General features: G+C 44.2%; 2 pseudogenes; both read left to right on the forward strand.

The window, feature by feature from the left end:
* The first annotated feature begins 15,109 nt into the window (after window positions 1–15,109).
* Window positions 15,110–16,623, forward strand: LOC139024309 (piggyBac transposable element-derived protein 4-like; annotated as a pseudogene).
* A 7,397-nt stretch (window positions 16,624–24,020) lies between these two features.
* LOC112070471 (semaphorin-5A-like) overlaps window positions 24,021–24,420 on the forward strand; it is a 146,710-nt pseudogene continuing 146,310 nt past the window's right edge.

Raw genomic sequence — 24,420 nt, forward strand, 5'->3', positions numbered from 1 at the left:
TGTGTGGCAATGAAGTATCTTGGATCTTTATCCACCTCACCATCGTACAGAACTAGATCCCGGCTGTGCCTCACAAAAATACAGTTTGAAATGCGGCAATTAAGATTTTAATTTTGATTACATTGTGCTTTTGCTGTTTTAACTGAAAATCCTGAAATGTAATTTTTTTCCCGCTCAGATTTACTCAAGATCCATACAAAAGCTTAGTGTTATTATTTTTATATGTATTTTTGTATTCATTCGTGTTACCAGTACAGACCGATCTGTGGTCCCCATACAGAACTGTGTACCATTCCACCCCTAGTGAAGAGGGAGTACAGGAGGGGACTAAGCACACACCACTGAGGGGCCCCCATGTTGATGGTCAGCATGGCGGATGTGTTGCTCACCACCCTCACCATCTCGAGGTGGCCCATCAGGAAGTCCAGGATCCAGATGCAGAGGGAGGTGTTCAGTCCCAGGATCCTGATCTTAGTGATGAACTTGGAGGGCACTACGCTGAGCTGTAGTCAATCAACAGCATTCTCACATAGTAGGCGTTCCACATGTCCAGGTGGGAGAGGGAAGTGTGGAGTGCAATAGATATTGCATTATCTGTGTATCTGTTGGGGCGGTATGCAAATTGAAGTGGGTCCAGGGTGCCTGGGATAATGGTGTTGATGTGAGCCATGACCAGTCTTTTATGACTACAGATGTGAGTGCTACAAGGCGATAGTCATTTAGACAGCTTACCTTGGTGATCTTGGGCACATGGATAATGGTGGTCTGCTTGAAACATGTAGGTTTTACAAACTTGGTCAGGGAGAGGTTGAACATGTCAGTGAAGACACCCGCCAGCTGGTCAGCGCATGTCCCCTAATCTGTCTGGCCCTGTGACCTTGTGAATGTTATCCTGTTTAAAGGTCTTACTCACATCGGCTACGGAGAGCGTGATCACACAGTCGTCCGGAACAGCTGGTGCTCTCATGCATGGTTCAGTGTTGCTTACCTCGAAGCGAGCAATGATGGCATTTAGCTCGTCTGGTAGGCTGCCGTCGCTGGGAAGCTCACGACTGGATTTCCCTTTGTAATACGTGATAGTTTACAATCCCTTCCACATCCGATGAGCGTCAGAGCAGGAGTAGTAGGATATTATTGAGGATTTTATATAGTCCTGTATTGAGCTTTTACTAGTTTGACGGCCCTTCGGAGGTTGTAGTGAGATTTCTTTTAAGCGTCCATATTAGTGTCCCGCTCCTTGAAAGCGTTGTGTGTACACACATAGGCGCCCGAGGCTGAGAGCGATCGATAAAAATAACAGCAGGATTTGGGAATCTCTGGAGAGTTAGGGCAGGACACAGCATATTGCTGGGTATAATTGCTGGTTATAGTGTAGTGTGTGTGTGTGAGTGTTGTGTGTGTGTGTGTGTGTGTGTGTGTGTGTGTGTGTGTGTGTGTGTGTGTGTGTGTGTGTGTGTGTGTGTGTGTGTGTGTGTGTGTGTGTGTGTGTGTGTGTGTATGTGTGTGTGTGTGTGTGTGTGTGTGCGCTATGGCGTACATCTGTGTGTGTGTCCCAGATTTAATTGACCAAAGCTGTGGACAGTCAACTTCAGGGTTAGTCTAAGAGGTCCTTCAGACCTTTGGACGTTTAGTCTGTTACCACAGTGGGTGAGAGTGTTGTGAGTTTGTGTTTCTATGAGATTGTTCTCATTTTTTATTCCTTTTATTACAGTGTTTTTTTGCTTTTTTCTTTTGACCTTCATACACAACCTATCCCTTTCAGCACCTCTACATCCATGTGGTTCGTCTCTCCTTCCTGTCCCCATCCATCTGTCCACAGCAGACCAACACGCAGAACGTTTCTGTTTCTAACCTTCCACTCCAGAGAGCCACAAACCAAAACAGATTGGAATCTCACAGCGGTTTTCTGAAGGGGCTGACACACACACACACACACCCACACACACACCACAACACACCCACACACCACACACACACACACACACACACACACACACACACACACACACACACACACACACACACACACACACACCACACACACACACACAAACACACACACACACACACACACACACACAACACACCACACCACACACACACACACACACACACACACACACACACACACACACACACACACACACACACATGGAGAACTGATGTACGGTGTGTTGCTGCAGTAATGTTTATTCCGCCACACACACCCTTACACACACACGCTTACACCACCCTTACACACCCTTACACAATCTTACACAAACTTACACACCCTTACACAAACTTACACACCCTTACACAAACTTACACACACTTACACACTCTTACACACCCTTACACACCCTTACATGGGCAGCAGGTAGCCTAGTGGTTAGAGCATTGGGCCAGTAACCGAAAGGTTGCTAGATAGAATCCCTGAGCTGACAAGGTAAAAATCTGTCGTTCTGCCCGTGAACAAGGCAGTTAACCCACTGTTCCTAGGCTGTCATTGTAAATAAGAATTTGTTCTTAACTGACTTGCCTGACTTGTAAATAAGTGTGTTTATTGTTGTGTCTTTGGCATCATTAAAGCTGAAGACTGTTATTTTATCAAATCAATTCTCTGTAATTTTTATTACGTGATTAAACTAATCATGTACATTTTTATTAACTAGGAAGTCGGGGCACCACAGAAAATCTTCAGATTACAAAGTTATAATTTTCTGAATATACCTCTTCAGATATTTTAATATCTGATCAATTTGTCTTCTATTAATGAATTATTCTTTACCTCACGTCAGTCTCATTCCAAACATCGTAAATTGTTGGTTATCTGCACGAATCCAGCCTTAACTATGAATCATCCATACACCAATTGGCTTAATCATTTATTTACTAACTAACTAAATAATCACAGAGATGCATAAACAAACAAACAGTAGATATTGGTGACTAACAATGATAGGGAAGATCCCCGAGTGGGCTAAATCGATATGACGGCTTGGTGGACAAAGGGAAGGGGGTGTGGACTGAGAAAGGAGCGGGAAAGACAAAAAGGGATCACTACACGCAGTTGATAATTATATTAATTGAAATGCTAATCCTTTGCAAATGAATGCTCACTCATTCGGGAATAATTGCAATCAACATATGTTTACGCTCATATGTCATTGTGATCTTCTCTGTTGGAATCGTCAGTCTGTCTGCTGGAGAGTCAGTTCATCGGTTGTAGGTCTATCGGCGGCTCCTAATAGTGTCTGTTGTCATGGATATGTCAGGCATCCATTGTTCATAGAACAGATGTTTTGGCGGTTGTCGGTATTTGCATCCCAGATTTACATAATTTCTAGCTGCAGACTAGTAACTACTATCTATGATTTGCTCTTAATCGGTAGGGACGATAGTCTCAGAGTTGAACCATTTCCAGCCTGGTAGCCAATGCTCCACGTGGTATAGTTTTCTAGTCTTGGTACTCAAACCTGCACCACCTCAGCTGACACCGAGGTATGCGTGGTCTGAAGAGGATTTCCTCAGGAGGGGGTTTTATCCGTATCAATAGAAAAGGGTGGTTCCATGACGCCAGATCATGTCTTGCCTTCACGGGGGCGTGGCCACTGACTAGATAATCTTTACAGGGAATACAATTCTCTCAGAATTAAAGGTTAACATCACATTACATCATTTCACAAATATTTTCATCTTTACTCATTCATTTTATACAAGAATTAGATGCAAACACCATAATTGAGAAATGTACACATTCAGAGATATACTAGTTATGTGTGTTTCCTTTCTTTCGTGAGGTCACCAAATGAAACACACTCAACTGTCCCTTAAGTGTCCACGGACCCTTCCCACATTCTCACAAGGGGACATTTTCCCATTTTGGGGATGTAGGAGTTCGGCCACGGGGAAATCCTTTGTTCACTTTGTGGTCTCTCTTTCTGCATGGCCACGGGGAGAGAGTCTCCGCCAAGAATTTACGACCTGAGATAACAGAACCTGGGTGTAGGAGAGAGTGAGAGAGGGGGAAGCCACGATCTATACCCAGAAAGGGCCACGTCAGTATGTTGTTTAAATACGTTTGTGTGTGTTTTCAGGTGTGTAAATAAGTGTGTGTGTGTTTTCAGGTGTGTAAATAAGTGTGTGTGTGTTTTCAGGTGTGTAAATAAGTGTGTGTGTGTTTTCAGGTGTGTAAATACGTGTGTTTTGAGTTTTCAGGTGTACATACGTTTGTGTGTGTTTTCCGGTGTGTAAATAAGTGTATGTTTTCAGGTGTGTAAATACGTGTGTGTGATCCCTGTTCCACCCCACGTACCAAGGTTTAAGATATGGCGCTAAAACAAACACCTTTCTAATCTGACTGTGATCATAATCCTTCTGAAATAGATCAACATTTATTGAGACCCTCTCCTCATAACAGAATCCTATTGGAGACAAAAACTGTAATACATACCGCTGACTCAGTCGCTTTGGTGCTGATAGTTTATTTAACATACACACTCGGCGGGTCCCAATACCCACACTTGCCTTCTAAATAGTAGGCTTTTTGGGTATGTGGAAATTGAACTTTTTACAGAATACCATGGGAAATTTCGATAATTGAGTATGCTTTAATTAAATGCCAGAATGGCATACTCATTTCAGCTTTTCATCAAGTACAATTTTCTGCACACTACTGAGGAAGAGAATCTTCTTTTCACACTCACAAGTTTTTTCGACAACAGCTCATAAACAGAATAGAAAAATGAACTAATGGCGGGAAACATGCGTGATTACACGTTAGATGACACCTTTTCACGTCAGGCACTGACTCACACTTCACACCTGAAACACAGTTCATATAGTTACTGACTGACAACTGACCAAACGACTGTCAAAGCACGCGCACACGCACACACGCGCGCACACACACACACTCGCACACGCACACACACATTTCAGTCATCTCTTGTTAGTTTTCCTCAACTTAGATTCTAAAGTAAAGTCTGGAGTTGTTTTACTGTGTGTGTGCGTGTGCATGCGTGTGTGTGTGTGTGTGTGTGTGTGTGTGTGTGTGTGTGTGTGTGTGTGTGTGTGTGCTGTCTCTTATACACATCAGATGTGTATAAGAGACAGGTGTGTGTGTGTGTGTGTGTGTGTGTGTGTGTGTGTGTGTTTGTGTGTGTGTGTGTGTGTGTGTGTTGACCACAAAGCCAAAGTAAATTTAGAAGCTATTCTTTAACGGTGTAATATATCTGTTACGGATTCTAATCCAGACATGATCAATATGGCTTTAACAATATGATTACAGCACGCAAGACACCCAGATCTGAATCCTTATCGGTCTCGCAAAGACCTCCCACTCTGCAGAATAGTGTATATGTGTTTCCATGTGTTTTTATGTTCACCCTGCATTAAATTATGACATTCAATGACCTTCAGTCCCATAACATTTACCTTGTCAAAACGTACATATTTAGAAATGAAGAATGATTTATCTGCACGGCACATTGTTTTTGCCTCTGAGTGTTGACAACAGCATTCATCTCCATCATTAGATTTCCATAACCTTCGGTAGCTGTCTGCGTATTGCAATTGAGATAAATAGTATATTAATCCTAATACAGTCATTTTGTCTGGCTGTAGGAACGTGAGGTGAAACACTTGCCTGGCTACCCAGAATCCTTACTCAGGCCAAACGCTAGGACACGCCCACAGATGTTAGTTTCTTCTCCACGTTGAGTCTGGATCTCCCGACCCTTCAACAAATGTGAACACATTCGTGGTGCTCTGATTGGTCCAGAAACCGCTGGGCTGTGCCAGGGACAGAACACGCCCCGGTAAAGTGACGGTTTGAACATTAGCCATTGGCTTTGATACACTGATTGGTTAGAGATCATCCAATCGCTGATGACTCTATTTTGTACCATGCCCCTCGTGCGAATGATGGAAAAATGTAGTGTGAGTCATCAGGTTAGTTAAATCCTAGTATGTTCTGCAGTGTAAATACATGACCTGCCTTGTAGGTTAGTCTTTTATGGGGGGGGGATGACAAGCTGTGTGGTTTCTAATGCAGTGGTACTTGAGAACTATTAGATGTTGCCATTGAAAAACAGTGTATGAATAATGGTTATGTGTTTGTGACAGACGTAAAGAAGGAGTTTACCCAATCACCCTTGATAGATATGATTTAGACTGGGTTGTATTATTACTGTAACAGTGTAAGGACTGTGTGTTCGCCCAGGACACCTATCAGATAGCATCAGACATGTCTCCACCTATCAGATAGCATCAGACATGTCTCCACCTATCAGATAGCATCAGACATGTCTCCACCTATTCAGATAGCATCAGACATGTCTCCACCTATCAGATGCATCAGACATGTCTCCACCTATCAGATAGCATCAGCACTATGTCTCCACCTATCAGATAACATCAGACATGTCTCCACCTATCAGATAGCATCAGACATGTCTCCACCTATCAATAACAGCAGACATGTCTCCAACTACAGATAGCATCAGCCATGTCTCCACCTATCAGATAGCATCAGACATGTCTCCACCTATCAGCATGCATCAGACATGTCTCCACCTATCAGATAGCATCAGACATGTCTCCACCTATCAGATAGCATCAGACATGTCTCCACCTATCAGATAGCATCAGCACTCCGTCAGCCCAGGACATCTGGTATGGAATCTTGCAGTTATTCAATGTAATGTCTATGACGTTACTGTCTGTGGCGTGTTGGTGTGTGCGCCGACATTATCAATACAGGCAGAACCTTGAGATAATTGGCTGCAGGTTTGCTGCTCTCTTTGACTGTTTATGAGAAGTGACATTCAGATTGTCAGAAAATGAGAAAACATCACCCTAGAAAAATACTGTAATGGGTAAATATTATTAAAGTATAAATTGCCTGAAGGTTTCTGCTATAATAGGTAACCTTCCTTTAGAGAAATGACATGTAGACTGTCAGATACTGTTGAATAGGCTGTCAAAAGGGTAGGAAAACTTAACTAAAGAAAACGTACATTTGGACAGTTATAGTATATAGAGATGAGGAAATATTCCCGCTAAAGGTCAGACAAGCTAAAAGCCATGTGTATATACTTTCTATAGAGTAAGGGAGGAAAGACTAGTTAAAGATGGAATGGTCTTGACTGGCAGTGTTTGACAGGTGCTTTACATTAGAAAGTCACTAGTGCATTTCACCTTTAAACTTTCTTTCAAAAGATACTCTATGTGATGCCAAGGCCGTGGAGGTCGAATAGACATCTAAACAGATCCATTTGGAGCAGAATGTGAACGTGTTTTTATGGGCTCCATGTTTAAAGGGGCCCCATGAGGAGTAGTGGCTCCCACACACACAGATATACACTACATGACCAAAAGTATGTGGACACCTGCTTGTCGAACATCTCATTCCAAAATCATGGGTAATAATATGGAGTTGGTGCCACCATTGCTGCTTATAACAGTGCTAGAGCCGTGACTACAGACCTGGGTTTGACGAACTGACTTGGAAAAGTGGCAACCAACGTGGCAACCTATGACGGTGCCACGTTGAAAGTCACTTAGCTGTTCCGTAAGGCCATTCTACTGACCGATTTGCATTAACAATGTTTGTCTGTGGAGATTGCATGGCTTGCATGGTGTGTTCGATGTTATACACTTTTCAGTCACGGCTGTGGCTGAAATAGCCCGAATCCACTAATTTGAAGGGGTGTCCACATACATGTAGTGTACATGCTGACCCTGGTTTGATTCATGTGTTAGGCCGGAGTCAGAAGTTACAGGTCAGGGGTCATCAGTTTGAATGTGAAGAGCTGCCTCAACTCAGCATGAACCTGACACTAGAAACCTCTGTCTGTCATTGGCTCCCCCTCTCTCCTCCTTCCTTTCTCGCTCTATCTTCACTTTGTCTAACGTTCCCCTGCTCTCTTTGTGTTTCTTCCTCACTCTCTCATGTTTTATCAAGAGCTCCAGTTCTTCCCAGCTGTAAATCACTGCTCCATCTTTCTCTCTGTCTCATGCAAACTCTCTCTCTCTCTCTCTCTCTCTACAGGCGTGTCTCTCCGATGCGATTGGCTCACGGCCCAACAGGAAGTGAGCGACACCCCACCTCCCCATGGCTCAGCCTTCGGCGGGTCGCTCCTCCCTTACCCAGCATGTTGTGCTGCTTCTGCAGTGCATTCTAGTCCTGCAGGCTGGCGGCGTGGTCTGCAGGAAAGGGCCGGTGCTGCTGCCTGAGTCACCCTGTCACCGGGCTGAACACCCCCTTATCTCACACACAGGTAGGTCACACCCACAGCACACACACACACACACACACACACACACACACACACACACACACACACACACACACACACACACACACACACACACACCACACACACAACACACACACACACACACACACACACAACACACACACACAACACACACACACCACATTCATGCCTTCTCCACACAGTTGTGTTTCTGTCCCAGTCATCTGTCGTGGAAATTCCTGTAATCTATTTACTAATTTTTTCACATTTCCTGCATTAAAAATATTGTATGGACAGTAGCCATAAAAAAAATTACTGCTAGAAATTCCACCAGACGACCACACAATAACATATAACACCAATGCCACTGCACCCATTCCATCCCAGCAGAGATTGATTCAGCTAATCATACAGCTCTCTGTCCAGGGTGTAATTGAGCGAAAGGACAAGGTCACCATGCACACACACACACACACACACACACACACACACACACACACACACACCACACACACACACACACACAACACACAAACAACACACACACACACACACACACACACACACACACACACACACACACACACAACACACACACACACACACACACACACACAACACACACACACACACACACACACAACACACACAACTGCACTTCTCCTGTTAGCTCATGGGTAGTTGGGCAACCTCTCGGCACTCAGAGTCTATTGAGCGTGATGACGCTGACTAACAGTCTGGCTAATCTGATCTACCGTCCTCGTGTTGTCTCTGTGCTGGTTGACCTCAGGCGACCATGCTGGAGCCCAAACATGGGTATGGGAAAGTTGTTATAGCACTGACGTTTTAACTACAGTATATTTAATTGTGCGTGCATGTAATTACCTAATATTCCAGTACGGTTCATTAACTCAGTGCCTGCTTCAGTGGTGTTAGTAATGTAGTGGCATTAATAAAGTATGGAGACATTTTGGTTACTGTCTGACATGCTGTATCACAATCGGCCGTGATTGGGAGTCCTATAGGGCGGCGCACAATTGCCCCAACGTTGTCCAGGTTAGGGGTTTGGCTGGGGGTGCGCCGTCATCATGAATAAGAATTTGTTCTTTACTGAATTAACTAGTTAAATAAATGTTAAATATATTTTTATATATATATATACACACTTGTATATAGATATAGAAAAATGTTTGCTGAACACAGATAGAGAGGGGGAAGAGGGGATGATTAGAGGATGGGATGGGGTAGAGAGAAGAGATGGGGTAGAGGGATGGGGTAGAGGAGAAGAAGGGATGGGTAGAGGGGATGGGGTAGAGGAGAAGAAGGAGGTACGGGGTAGAGGGATGGGGTAGAGGAGAAGAAGGGACGGGGTAGAGGAGAAGTGGGACAAGGTAGAGGAGAAGAGGGGACTGGTAGAGGAGAAGAGGGGACGGGTAGAGGAGAAGAGGGGATGGGATAGAGGAGAAGAGGGATGGGATAGAGGAGAAGATCATTGGACAGTATTATAGTATCATTGGACAGTATCTAGTATCATTGGTCAGTATTATAGTATCATTGGACAAGTATCTAGTATCATTGGTCAGTATCATTGGACAGTACCTAGTATCATTGGACAGTGTCTTAGTATCATTGGACAGTACCTAGTATCATTGGACAGTGTCTAGTATCATTGGACAGTATCTAGTATCATGGGCAGTATCTAGTATCATTGGCAGTATCATGTGAACGTATCATGATGATCATGAAGTATCATTGATCAGAATCAATGGGAATATCATTGGGCAGCCCATTTGACAGTATCTAGTATCATTAGGCAGTATCATTGGCAGTATTATGGGCAGTATCTAGTATCATTGGGCTAGTATCACTGGGCAGTATCTAGTATCATTGGCAGTATCTAGTATCATTGGGCAGTATCACTTGGGCGTATCTTAGTATTCATTTTTTGGGCAGTATCTAGTATCATTGGCAGTATCACTGGGCAGTATCATTGTGAAGTATCATTGATCAGAATCATTGGGAAGTATCATTGGGCAGCCTCATTTGACAGTATCTAGTATCATTAGCAGTATCATTGGGCAGTATCATTGGGCAGTATATTTGGCAGTATCTAGTACATTGGGCAGTATCACTGGGCAGTATCTAGTATCATTGGGCAGTATCTAGTATTCATTGGGCATATCACTGGGCAGTATCTAGTATCATTGGGCAGTATCATGGGCAGTATCATTGGGCAGTATCATTGGGCAGTATCTGAGTATCACTGGGCAGTATCTAGTATCATTGGGCAGTATCATTGGGCAGTATCATTGGGCAGTATCATTGGGCAGTATCTAGTATCATGGCAGTATCATTGGGCAGTATCTAGTATCATTGGGCAGTATCATTGGCAGTATTATTGGGCAGTGTCATTATCATTGGCAGTATCACTGGGCAGTATCTAGTATCGATTGGGCAGTATCATTGGGCAGTATCATTGGGCAGTATTCATTGGGCAGTATCTTAGTATCATTGGCAGTATCATTGGGCAGTATGCTAGTATCATTGGGCAGTATCTAGTATCATTGGGCAGTATCATTGGGCAGTATCTAGTGTCATTGGGTAGTATCATTGGGCAGTATCATTGGGCAGTATCATTGGACATTATCATTGGGCAGTATCTAGTGTCATTGGGCAGTACCATTGGACAGTACCATTGGGCAGTATCATTGGACAGTATCATTGTCTTTGGGCAGTATCTAGTATCGTTGGGCAGTATAGTTGGGCAGTGTCATTGTCATTGGGCAGTATCATTGGGTAATATCATTGGACAGTATCATTGGGCAGAATCATTAGGCAGTGTCATTGGGCAGTATCATTGGGCAGTATCATTTGACAGTATCTAGTTTCATTGGGCAGTATCATTGGGCAGTATTATTGGGAAGTATCTAGTATCATTGGGCAGTATCTTTGGGCAGCATCATTTGACAGTATCTAGTTTCATTGGGCAGTATCACTGGGCAGTGTCTAGAAACGTTGGGCAGTATCACTGGGCAGTATCAAGTATCATTGGGCAGTATCACTGGGCAGTATCTAAACTCAGAAAAAAAAGAAACGTCCCTTTTTCAGGACCCTGTCTCAAAGATAATTCGTAAAAATCCAAATAACTTCACAGATCTTTAATGTAAAGGGTTTAAACACTGTTTCCCATGCTTGTTTAATGAACCACACACAATTAATGAACACACATCTGTGGAATGGTCATTAAGACACTAACAGCTTACAGACGGTAGTCAATTTAGGTCACAGTTAAGAAAACTTACGACACTAAAGAGGCCTTTCTACTGACTCTGAAAAACACCAAAAGAAAGGAACCCTGCTCATCTGCGTGAACGAGCCTTAGGCATGCTGAAAGGAGGCATGAGGACTGCAGATGTGGCTAGGGCAATAAATTGCCATTTCTGTACTATGAGACGCCTAAAACAGCGCTACATGGAGACAAGATAGACAGCTGATCGTCCTCGCAGTGGCAGACCACGTGTAACAACACCTGCACAGGATCGGTACATCCGAACATCACACCTGCGGGACAGGTACAGGATGGCAACAACAAATGCCAGAGTTACACCAGGAACGCACAATCCCTCCATCAGTGCTCAGACTGTCCGCAATAGGCTGAGAGAGGCTGGACTGAGGGCTTGTAGGCCTGTTGTAAGGCAGGTCCTCACCAGACATCACCGGCAACAACGTTGCATATGGGCACAAACCCACCGTCGCTGGACCAGACAGGACTGGCAAAAAGTGCTCTTCACTGACGAGTCATGGTTTTGTCTCACCAGGGGTGATGGTCGGATTCGAGTTTATCGTCGCAGGAATGAGCATTACACCGAGGCCTGTACTCTGGAGCGGGATCGATTTGGAGGTGGAGGGTCCGTCATGGTCTGGGGCGGTGGGTCACAGCATCATCGGACTGAGCTTGTTGTCATTTCAGGCAATCTCAACGCTGTGCGTTACAGGGAAGACATCCTCCTCCCTCATGTGGTACCCTTCCTGCAGGCTCATCCTGACATGACCCTCCAGCATGACAATGCCACCAGCCATACTGCTTGTTCTCTGCGTGATTTCCTGCAAGACAGGAATGTCAGTGTTCTGCCATGGCCAGCAAAGAGGCCGGATCTCAATCCCATTGAGCACATCTGGGACCTGTTGGATCGGAGGGTGAGGGCTAGGGCCATTCCCCCCAAAAATGTCTGGGAACTTGCATGCGCCTTGGCGGAAGCGTGGGGTAACATCTCACAGCAAGAACTGGCAAATCTGGTGCAGTCTAATGTGGAGGAGATGCACTGCAGTACTTAATGCAACTGGTGGCCATACCAGATACTGACTGTTACTTTTGATTTTGACCCCCCCCCTTTGTTCAGGGACACATTATTCAATTTATGTTAGTCACATGTCTGTGGAACTTGTTCAGTTTATGTCTCAGTTATTGAATCTTGTTATGTTCCTACAAATATTTACACGTTAAGTTTGCTGAAAATAAACACAGTTGACAGCGAGAGGACGTTTCTTTTTTTACTGAGTTTTGTAACATTGGGCAGTATCACTGGGCAGTATCTAATAACATTGGGTTGCTCAGAGCCTCTACTGTTCTGCTTGGCCCTGAAGCGTCTGTGGGTTGCTCAGAGCCTCTACTGTTCTGCTTGGCCCTGAAGCGTCTGTGGGTTTGCTCAGAGCCTCTACTGTTCTGCTTGGCTGAGAAAGCGTCTGTGGGTTGCTCAGAGCCTCTACTGTTCTGCTTGGCCCTGAAGCGTCTGTGGGTTGCTCAGAGCCTCTACTGTTCTGCTTGGCCCTGAAGCGTCTGTGGGTTGCTCAGAGCCTCTACTGTTCTGCTTGGCCCTGAAGCGTCTGTGGGTTGCTCAGAGCCTCTACTGTTCTGCTTGGCCCTGAAGCGTCTGTGGGTTGCTCAGAGCCTCTACGTTCTGCTTGGCCCTGAAGCGTCTGTGGGTTGCTCAGAGCCTCTACTGTTCTGCTTGGCCCTGAAGCGTCTGTGGGTTGCTCAGAGCCTCTACAGTTCTGCTTGGCCTGAAGCGTCTGTGGGTTGCTCAGAGCCTCTACAGTTGTGCTTGCCTGAAGCGTCTGTGGGTTGCTCAGAGCCTCTACTGTCTGCTTGCTGAAGCGTCTGTGGGTTGCTCAGAGCCTCTACTGTTCTGCTTGGCCCTGAAGCGTCTGTGGGTTGCTCAGAGCCTCTACAGTTCTGCTTGGCCCTGGAGCGTCTGTGGGTTGCTCAGAGCAGGGAGTGCCACTCTAACAAACATGAAAGACTCAACCCTAAAGGGTGGTGGTCTTCAGCCAAACTAACTGCTACTGTACAGCAATAATCCCTGGTGATATTTTTAAAGGCTGAATTACATACGTTGTCCCTTCCTTTGATTGCAGTTTTCTTTCTAAGAAAAGCATTTTATAGATGAGTAGGATTTGAAACCGGACACCTCAAATCTGACGGACAGAATTTAGAACTTCGAACTAATCATAGAACTTCTGATTCTGCAATGAACCTTAAAAATGAAGTCAGACTTAACAGAAGTTAATCCTCCATCTGAGAAGATGTTCTAAGCACAGTTCATTCAGGTTGTGGATGCTACAGTTAATCAGCAGCCCTAACCTAGAGACATATGTGACTGATCGGCTCCATTCGGTCTTATGTACAACATTTTTAAATTTTGTTTTTTTACATTGGATAAAAGTAGAGTGGGAAAGTAATTCTGCTTTGAAAGTTGATCAACTTTTGTGAAAATGGCCTTTGAATTTTTTCTTCTTTGTCTACACCCATTCAGCATCGTTCACACCCTCTTAAACTATAGCCCCGCCCGTAAACTCAGAGAGTTGTCAGATTGTTCGTTTGTAAATTCAGAGAATTTTTACCTTGAAATTAAAATGACTTTCTGACTAAATTTGAAACCTGTAAAAATGTAGCTAGCTAGACTATTTTACCTGTTTACATGGATGTACGCTTCTCCCTCTACGTCACGGATGCCATGGTTACGCTTAGTTTGAAGAAGTGTTTTCTCCATCTCCTTAACTATCTTACTTGGCATGTCCAGCCCACTCATTATCTCAACCAATCATGGCTAGCGGGAAGGTTGCTTACCCTTTCTGTGGCTAAACCAACTAGGCTTATAATTTAACAATTTTATTTGTATTACAGGGGGCATACAATGTTGTTATTAAGGCACATGAAAGTTAATATGTTCTAGAAGGCATTTCTGCCAAAAAACACATTTTGTTTCGGTTTAGGTTCAAATGGCTCTCCTGTGCAACATATGCCTAGTTTCCTGAAACAAGTCACATATTATTAAGTCTGTGGGACCCATTTTCAATGTTGACTAAAATAAAAATTATACAATGAATTATTTTTTTCTCCTGAGACTCGTTGGCCTTGGCTCATTTTCTGTGAAGAACATGTAAAATAACACATTTCCATTGAGGGCACACTGTGCACCCCCTACACATTTATATTACATATGTGGTGTTCGGGTCCACTGGAAAAAGTGTGGGAAAGTGTGTGTGTAGGTGAAAACAAGTAAAAATGAAACAAGAAGGTTTGCTGTGTGCCTTTACTCTGTCTTCCTCCTCCCTGGGCCTGCTGTTTCAACATAGCAACAAGAACCTGTCTTTCTCCCTGCCTGTCTGCCTGTCTCCCGCTTTTCTCGCACTCTTTACCCTTTGTAGTGTGTGAAACTACACAATGTCTTGCGGGAACCTGCACAATGTTATTACAATACATTATTTCAATTCATTGTAAAAAATGCTGTATTTTTCCAAATTGGGGGAGGGACACAACATATAAATACCTTTGCATGTGTGGCTCCTTACCACAATCAGTTAGTATGGAAAAAATCATCTCTGCTCGGAGGGCCTTAGAAAAAAATTTTGTAGAGAGAGAAACTACTGTGGAAGGAGCGTCTTCCACTTTGGAAGATGAAGAATTTTCCGAATGTGAGGGTCATGTCTCTGTCAACTCAGAGTCTGACAGTGAGTTGGAAGAAAAGGATGAGATTGACCCTCAGCCAGCCCCAGGACCAGCCAGTCAGCAGCCAGCCCCAGGACCATCCCGTCAGCAACCAGCTTCTTGCCCAAGTAATGAGCCACCCTGCATGGCTACCAATGTTATAAGGATGCAACCAAGGCCAACGCAGATGGCAGTTACTCATGTGCAGGACATAAAGTCTTCTTTTGAACTGTTCATCCCAGACACCATCCAGAAAATCATTCTGGACTGCACTAATTTGGAGGGAAGGCGTGTTTTTGGAGAGAGATGGAAGGAGATGGACCAAACTCTTTTACATGCACCCTTTGGGGTTCTTATCCTTGCTGGTGTTTTCAGATCCAATGGGGAATCCACAGAATCCCTGTGGGATGCAGAAACTGGCAGAGAACTTTTCAGTGCAACAATGTCTCTGGAAAACTTCCACATTATTTCCAGGATTATCCGCTTAGATAGCCGAAATACAAGACCAGCTCGGCGGCAGAGAGACCAGCTAGCTGCAATCAGGTCAGTTTAGGACACGTGGGTGGACCGCCTCCCATGTTTTTCAACCCTGGGTCAATGGTAGTGTTGATGAGCAGCTAATGCCATCTAGGGGCCGCTGCCCTTTCAGGCAGTACATACCGTCTGTACTCGCAAAATATGGAATATTTTGCTGCTTCATCATATGCCTGGAACTTGCAAGTGTATACGGGGAAGCCAGATGAAGGAGCCCCTGAGAAGAACCAAGGGATGCAGGTTGTCCTGGACGTGACACAGGGACTCAGTGCCCACAACATCACATGCTATAACTTTTTTACTTCACACAAGTTGTGACAGGAACTCCTCAAGAGGAAGCTGACGATGGTAAGAGCAGTACGAAAAAACAAGCCAGAACTCCCAACTCAGCTGTTGAATACACGGAACAGGCCTATCAATTCCTCTAAGTTTGTGTTCACGGCCGACATGTCCCTAGTGTCCTACGTGCCAAAGAAAGGCAGAAATGTGGTACTCATGAGTACGCTGCATAGGGATGGGAGAATCTGTGGCCGGGAACATCCAAAACCAGAAATCATAATGGATTACAATGCCACAAAAGGAGGGGTGGACAATTTAGACAAGCTGGTGACTGGCTACAGCTGCAAAAGATGAACCCTACGCTGGCCACTTGTGATATTCTTCAACATCTTGGACATCTCAGCGTACAACACGTTTGTCATCTGGATGGCGCTGAACCCAGATTGGAACAGAGGGAAGCTCCAGAGGAGACGGCTCTTTCTTGAGGAGCTGGGAAAGGCACTGGTAAGACCTCAAATCCAGAGGAGGCAACATATCCCAAGGACCCCAGCTTCTGCAGCCATCATGAGGAGGATTCAGGAGGAGGATGCTGGTGCCCCATCTGCCCGACCCACAGAACCAACAACTCCAATACCGGAAGTAAGTGTGAGTGATGTAGTTGCATGTGTTTGTGTCTGACTCTCCCACCTTGGCCTGCTGTAACTATGTATGTGAGTGAGATGTTAGTAAAATTCCTGAACTCAGTGTTTTCACCAATCTAGATTGCAGCCGGTAGCAACAAGAAAAGAAGCGCTGTGATGTGTGTGGACCCAACAAGGACAGGAAGACACAGTCCACGTGCATCAAATGCAAGAAATACATTTGCAACACACACACACAGTAAAACGCTGTCCCTCGTGGTGTGTAGACCGGCCTTAATTTAATTAATTTATCATTTCCATCAAATACTGTATGTAAAATTTGTCGGTCCAATTTGTTTAGTTCAAAGCAATAAACATCAATACTGTTTACAACCCTGTTTCATTTATATTTGTTCAAGATAAACATGATTTTTCTCCACCCATGTCTTGATTATAGTAGATTTTTGTTTACAAAAATCCCATTTTATTAAAAAAACGAATAGATATTTTATCGCTAAATGTGATCTACCAGGTAAATGGCAAATATTAACCATGTATGCTGTCTATATTGCTTGTAATTGATATAAGTCAACATCGAAGTATTAAGTATTTTTACGTAAATTGTTATAGCTGTATTGTTTTAAAAACCCAATAATGTTGTGGGTCCATCAGACCTGCGAACATTGGGTGAATAACATGAACACCCCACACAACGGTTAAACAAGTCAGTTAAGAGTCATCTCATCACCATGCCAGACACAAGGTCTGGTCTAGGAGAATCTGAGAAGACATGTCCCTTTAACAGTGGTGTATTGACCTTCACCTTTAACACCACTCACAGAATAACACATCATTAGAGAGTTACAGTGTGTGTGTTTGTGCGTGTGGGTTGGTTCTTCTATCCTTGTGGAGACCTAAAATCCCCCAAAGTCCCCACAAGGATAGTAAAACAAGGAAAATTCTCCTTTGTGGGGACATTTCCACACATCCCCATGAGGACAAAGGTTATTTTAAGCTTAGGGGTTAGGTTTAGGGTTAGAATTAGGGTAAGCGTTATATTTAGGTTTAGGGTTAGGAGTTAGGTTTGAGTCAGGGTTAAGGGTTACGGTTAGAGTGAAGGTTAGTGTAAGGGGTTAGGGTTAGGGTTAGGGTTAGGTTTAGGTTTAGGTTTAGGCTTAGGGTTAGGTTTAGGTTTAGGTTTAGGCTTAGGGTTAGGTTTAGGTTTAGGTTTAGGTTTAGGTTTAAGCTTAGAGTTAGGTTTAGGCTTAGGGTTAGGTTTAGATTTAAGTTTAAGCTTAGGGTTAGGGTTAGGGTTAGGGTTAGGGTTAGGGTTAGGTTTAGGGTTAGGGTTAGGTTTAGGTTTAGGTTTAGGCTTAGGGTTAGGTTTAGGGTTAGGGTTAGGGTTAGGTTTAGGTTTAGGCTTAGGGTTAGGTTTAGGGTTAGGAAGTATCTTGAAGAGAACATAAACAAATTACCACATCAGGTTCATTACAACTATCTGTTACATCACCGATTGGAGACCAAGACGGTTTAATTGGTCCATGGCAAATCGTTTTTACAGCCCACTAAGTCCCCTGCGCGTCCGACTGGCTACATTCTTAAGCATCAATGTATTCTCTTTATGACCACACTTCTCACAATGTGGCATTTTAATACCCAATGCAGGATATTAAATATAGTCCACGTAGCCTTAACTTTGTGTACTACATCTCTCTCATTTGTCCCTGTAGTAAATCCCCTTCATGTGTTTTTCTTTAAGTCTTCAAGCTGCACTATGTCACTTTTTGGGCGACCCGACCAAATTTCACATAAAAACTTGAGTTATAGATGTGTCTTTCTCATTGAAAGCAAGTGTAAGCAGCGGTAGAGCTGTTCTATGTGTGTTTCTTCTGTGCTTCCCATTCATTCTTTGTGTCTTTTACCATTCGGTTTTGTACACCAGCTTCAAACAGCTGAAAATACAATATGTTTTACTATGTAAAATATATTTCACAGCGGTTTAGATAGTACAAAGATTATACTTGCTTCTTTTGTCACATAAACTGAAATTAGGTGAACTATTAGAATTTTAACAACCAGGAAATGGCAGAGTGATTTCTGCATTGTGCATCTTTAAATGACACACAGAGGACATTACGTAATCTTGTTAAATATTCCTTTTTTTCTTCCCTTAAAGGGTTTCGCTGTAAAGTGCATGTGGAATTGAAATATTTTATTGCACACTTATTTTCGGCTATGTAGTGGTTTCTCTGGTTTGATTCACCCTCTGACCTGAGGCCTTTGCTCAGCTCCACTGTCATTTTAGACGCAGGAAACTATGCTTGTTTTGACTTCCTAAAATAACACTTCAGGGGAAACCCTGCAAGGACACAGAGGGTTCCACCAGTTCTGGTCAACATGGACCTATGTGTTTATATTCTTACAATATCAAGGACCAGGAGTTTGCCCTGATCATGAAATGTGGTCAGGAAAACCTCCTGTTCCTAATAATATATTATCGCTAATGGTCAGAAGGTTTCTCCTGACCACACGACTTCACCTCCAGGTTGGTTAACCTGAACCTAATTTTGACAGTTTTCATTCTGACATTGAACAGGTGTTTATTTTAACTTTATATTAAGGTTTAATTCTCAATCCAACTTCACAAAATAGTTGCCATTTCATATTTTCGTTTTACCACAGGGGATAGCAAAAACACCCTAGTTTCTCCAGTTGGACACGTCTTGACAGCCTGCATTTATGTGTAATATATAGGCACTCAATTTAAACCCTCAATTACCTCCCCATTTACTCCTAGAGACATAAGGTATTCTAGTCCCAGTCGGTTCCACATGTGTCTATTGTGTCAGGTCATGTTGTTCTTTATACAGGTTGAGCTCTCTGAGACTGAAGACTGCCCTCGTCTCTGGAGCTGGGGTGGGTCATATTTAGATAGTCTGTCATTTTTGTCATAGTGTGTCTGAACCCGGAACAACAACCAGGAAAGAGTGATGGAGAAGGAAAAAAGGCAAAGGGGGATAGAAGTGGGGAGGAGGGGAAAGGGGGATAGAAATGGGTAGGAGGGGAAAGGGGGATATAAATAGGGAGGAGGGGAAAGGGTGATAGAAGTGGGGAGGAGGGGAAAGGGGGATAGCAGTGGGGAGGAGTCTAAAGGGCAATAGAAATGGGGAGGAGGGGAAAGGGGGATAGAAGTGGGGAGGAGGGGAAAGGGGGATAGAAGTGGGGAGGAGGCTAAAGGGCAATAGAAATGGGGAGGAGGGGAAAGGGGGATAGAAGTGGGGAGGAGGGGAAAGGGGGATGGACGTGGGAGGGGGATGGACGTGGGAGGGGGAAAGGGGGATGGAAGTGGGGAGGAGGGGAAAGGGGGATGGAAGGTCAGGGTTCATTTAAGGTTCACATCGTGTTCCTACCGAAATTAAAGCTATTGCTTCTCCACTAGAGCCCTACAAAACACCAAGGTTATTTTAAAGCCCTGAGGTAATCCACCAAATCACTCAATGTGATTCTACCAAGAACACTCAGTTTTCTAAAGATCCTACCAGTGTCCTACTTTAAATAGTTATATCGTTCTCCTCAGTGTTCTACAACTTCCCAGTATTCTAACAGTGTTCTACCCATACCCCTCTCTCAGCCCAAACAAAACTAATAAATAATGTCCTGTCATCATCTAACATTAGTCTTTTGTTTCTCATTAGATCTCATATCCCAGGGTAATACATCAGCTCTGGCTTATGAATGCTTATCACGGCTTATGAATGTTTATGAGCCCTTCGCCTCGTCTTAAAACATAAATCCTCAGTTGTGAATGTTGTATCTACTTAAACTCCTCTGTGCATTCTCCTTCCCTCTCCCCTCTGAAGGACCTGAGTGGGGCTATACCCTGGTGGGACCACAGCTGATTTATGGGGGAAACGCTGGGTAACTGAAGCCTTGGTTTCCCTCGAGGGTGTCGCTGTCACATTTGTATGCTCTAGAGCCTCTCCAAGATATAAGAAATGATCCTGCCGGCGGCACCAGAGGCGCATCCCAGACTCCCGTCCCCCTGTAGAATTAGAGTGGAACCTGCCATTACCCGCAGCCCAATCACAGGGCGGAATTTTGTTGTGATCTCTCTCCGATATTTATTTCACCAAGGCTAATGAAAATGTATTAGCTCTGGGTCTGCGAGTTTAACGTTTCCTCCTCCCAGTTTAACTTGATCTTATTCTCATTAATACGTAGAACCCTGAAGAATGTAAGAAGAGAGAAACAGCTTCGTTAACAGTGATTCCATCCTGTTAGGTGATGTTGATGTGGTAGTGCTCTATACTCCTACAGTTTGACAAGGAGGTTGATTCAGTGCTATATTTTCTAGTAGGTATCTACCAGCAGTGACTCAGACAGGCGGTCAGTAAGTCCCTGTTGTATTGGGCTGAAAGCTGCAGCTTGACAGAAGTAAACAGCTGATTGGTGGTTTGATGCAGTTCAGGTTAGACTGTTAGTTTCAGGTGTTTTGCATTTTTTTGACAGATACGGTTTTTGACTCCAATCGTAGCTGTACTCCATCAATGTTATGTCGACATGTTAGGTCTACATGTTAGGTCTACATGTTAGGTCTACATGTTAGGTCTACATGTTAGGTCTACATGTGAGGTCTACATGTTAGGTCTACATGTTAGGTCTCTCTATTAGTGAGTCCACAGACAAGGCAACGGTACGGATGACAGGGATGTTCTCTGTTGTAGTGAGCTCCACCAGATTAGATCAGTCAGGTATGACGCACAGGGTTTCTCTTAAGTGCGTGAATTACCACTTTACCTGTCCTGCTAGGCATTCAATAGTATGTAACGAGTACTTTTGGTGGTGCGGGAAACATGTATGGATAAAAAGTGATCAATTTCTTCAGGAAGTAAAATATCATCAAAAATAAATAGTAAAGTAAAGTACAGATATAGGCTGTGTGAGTGTGATCGTCGGGCCCACATTCATGTGTGTGTGTGTGTGTGTGTGTGTGTGTGTGTGTGTGTGTGTTGTGTGTGTGTGTGTGTGTGTGTGTTGTGGTGTGTGTGTGTGTGTGTGTGGTGTGTGTGTGTGTGGGTGTGTGGTGGTGTGTGTTTCTGAGTCAGCAGAGTCCAACGGTGAAAACTTCACCTTGCATAAGGCTCTTGGCCTAGGCTCTTTTGAGAAATGCTAAATCTAGAAGTTAAGAGCCAACTAACAAAACTAATTGTCTGCGTCTTATCAACTGTTCCACAAATCAGTCATAAGAAAGAGTAGTTGAGAACTGAGTAGGACTGTTCTGTTACGACCATGGTTTCAAGTTTGAATTGTATAAGTTCAGCATTTGAGCAAAGACATCATCAATCATAGACAGTTTTATTATATCTCATATTATTTTAGCAGAGTGACGTTTTATATTAAGGCTGTTTACTTTCTTTTTATTTTATATATATTTTTTATTTTGACCCTATTTTTCTCCCCATTACGAGTGTGTCTCATCGCTGGGCAACCGCAGCAACGGGATCGGAAGAGGCGAAGTTTCCACCTCTGAAACCTGAGCCCTTCAAGCGTGCTCTCTACGACACGCCTGCTTAACCTTTGCGAAGCCAGCCGTACCAATATGTCTAGAGGAAACCCACGTTCAACTGACGACATGGTCAGCCTGCAGGCGCCTGGCCCACCACAAGGAGTCACTAGAGCATGATGGCCAATTAAACCCTCCACCCAGCCCAAAAACCCTCCCCAAACCCCGACGACGCTGCCATGTGCACTGCCCTATGGGATTCCCCGACACGGCCAGTTGTGACATAATCCCCCGATTGATCCCAAGTCTGTAGTGAGTGCAGTGCCCTTAGACCGGCTGTGGCCACTCGGGGACGGATATTTAATTTCTAATCAGTTTGTGGCCTTGAGATGTCAAGAATCGATCCTGTCAGTTTCAGTATCAAACTGCGTTCAGGCAATATCCATAATATTCCAGTATTACATTCCACTACTATATCATGCCATAGTCATCCTGCATATGAAGTTCCACCTTAGCCCAGTATCTTCACAGCAGTATATCTGTCCACTAGCCCAGTAGATAAGTTCCACCCTAGGCCCAGTAAAGTTCCGACCACCGGAATTACCCCAGTATAAGTTCAACCTAGGCCCAGTATAGTCGTCCACCTAACGCCCAGTATAGAGTTCCACCTAGCCCAGTATAAGGTTCCACCTAACCGCGTCACCTAGCGTAAAAGTTCCACCTAGCGCAGTAAAAGTTCCACCTAGGCCAGTAAAAGTTTCCACCTAGCCCGTAAAACGTTCCACATAGCCCCTGTGTGGATTGTATATAAGTTCCCCGTATGCCCAGTATAAAGTTCCATCATAGCCCAGTAAAAGGTTCCACGCTAAACCCAGTATAGAAGTTCCACCTAGCCCGTATAAGTTCACCTAGCGTAAAAGTTCCGACCTAGCAGTATATAGTTATCAGCCCAGTATAAGTTCCACCAGCCGCAGTAAAAGTTCCACTAGCCAGTATAAGTGTCCCCTAGCCAGTAGAGTTCCACCTAGCCCAGGTATTGCTTGCATGCATGCAGAACGCTTTCTTTTTTCTATCTATCTTTCCTCTCTCTCTCTCTAAACAGACTCTCTCCTCTCCTCACGTTTACGTGAATTATCTCTTTCTGTCAATCCTGCTGCAAGTTTCCCAACTCCTCCAGTTTCCTTGTATCCATCATGCAGTAACATTCATGTTATTCCCCCAGCTCTGCGTCTCTGTCTTGGTCCTCCAGCTCTCTGTTTCCTAAGCATCTACTAAAGCTCTGGAGAGAACAGCTTATATTGACAACCATAGGTATTAGCAGGATTGGATACATACCACAGACCACAGACACAGACCACACACACCACGCAGGCCGCACGCACGCACGCACGCACGCACGCACGCACTGCAACGCAGCACGCGACGCACGCACGAGCACGCACGCACGCACGCACGGCCACGCACAGCACACACACACATGGCAACCACACAAACCCACACAGCACCACACACATATGCATCACAAAACAGCACTTGAGAGTTCATGCTAAGCCCAGATCCGTTCAAGCTGTCAGTAGACCACTTGCCTGAAGAAACGCTGAGGCTGAATTAAAGGTGATGTGCTTGACAGGAGAGAATGAACATCTACTGGAGAACAGCAGAAAATCAACTACTCAAATCAGTGAGGATTTTTCAAAAGGTGTCGATCAATGCATGACAGAGAGGGATAGCAAAAGAAAAAGCCAGAGAGAGAAAAGAGAGAGACGAGAAGAGAGAGAGGGGACGAAGGGGGGGATATAATACCGTGCTCCGTACTATCAGTTCATTCTGGCTGGGGTGCAGAAGTTGAGCTGATGAGTAAGTCCACCGTGCCCTCAGCCCGGAACCTGTGGAGTCCACGCTCCATATCTGCCAGATCAAAGTAAGAGAAAAGACACAACTATTAGCCAATCAAATCGGGAGAAAAAGAGCAGAACAAGAGGGTTTTGATAAAGAGAATGCTTTAGCCAAATAGGCCACAGTATATAATAGAAAGTGTTGTGCAAGGCCTAATTGTAATAGTGAGTATTGGCGTATTGTGATGGTGTCTGAATAGACACCTGTTGTTCTATAAACACAATGTGTCTGGTGCTGTTACCGTATCTCCTCTCTTATAAACCACTAATGTTGTCTGGCTGCTGTTACGTCTCCTCTTCTTTATAAACACTGAATGTTGTCTGGTCGCTGTTTACGTCTCCCTTCTATAAACCCACA

Source organism: Salvelinus sp. IW2-2015, unplaced genomic scaffold (genome assembly GCF_002910315.2).
Source record: "Salvelinus sp. IW2-2015 unplaced genomic scaffold, ASM291031v2 Un_scaffold1335, whole genome shotgun sequence".
NCBI classification, from domain to species: Eukaryota; Metazoa; Chordata; class Actinopteri; order Salmoniformes; family Salmonidae; genus Salvelinus; species Salvelinus sp. IW2-2015.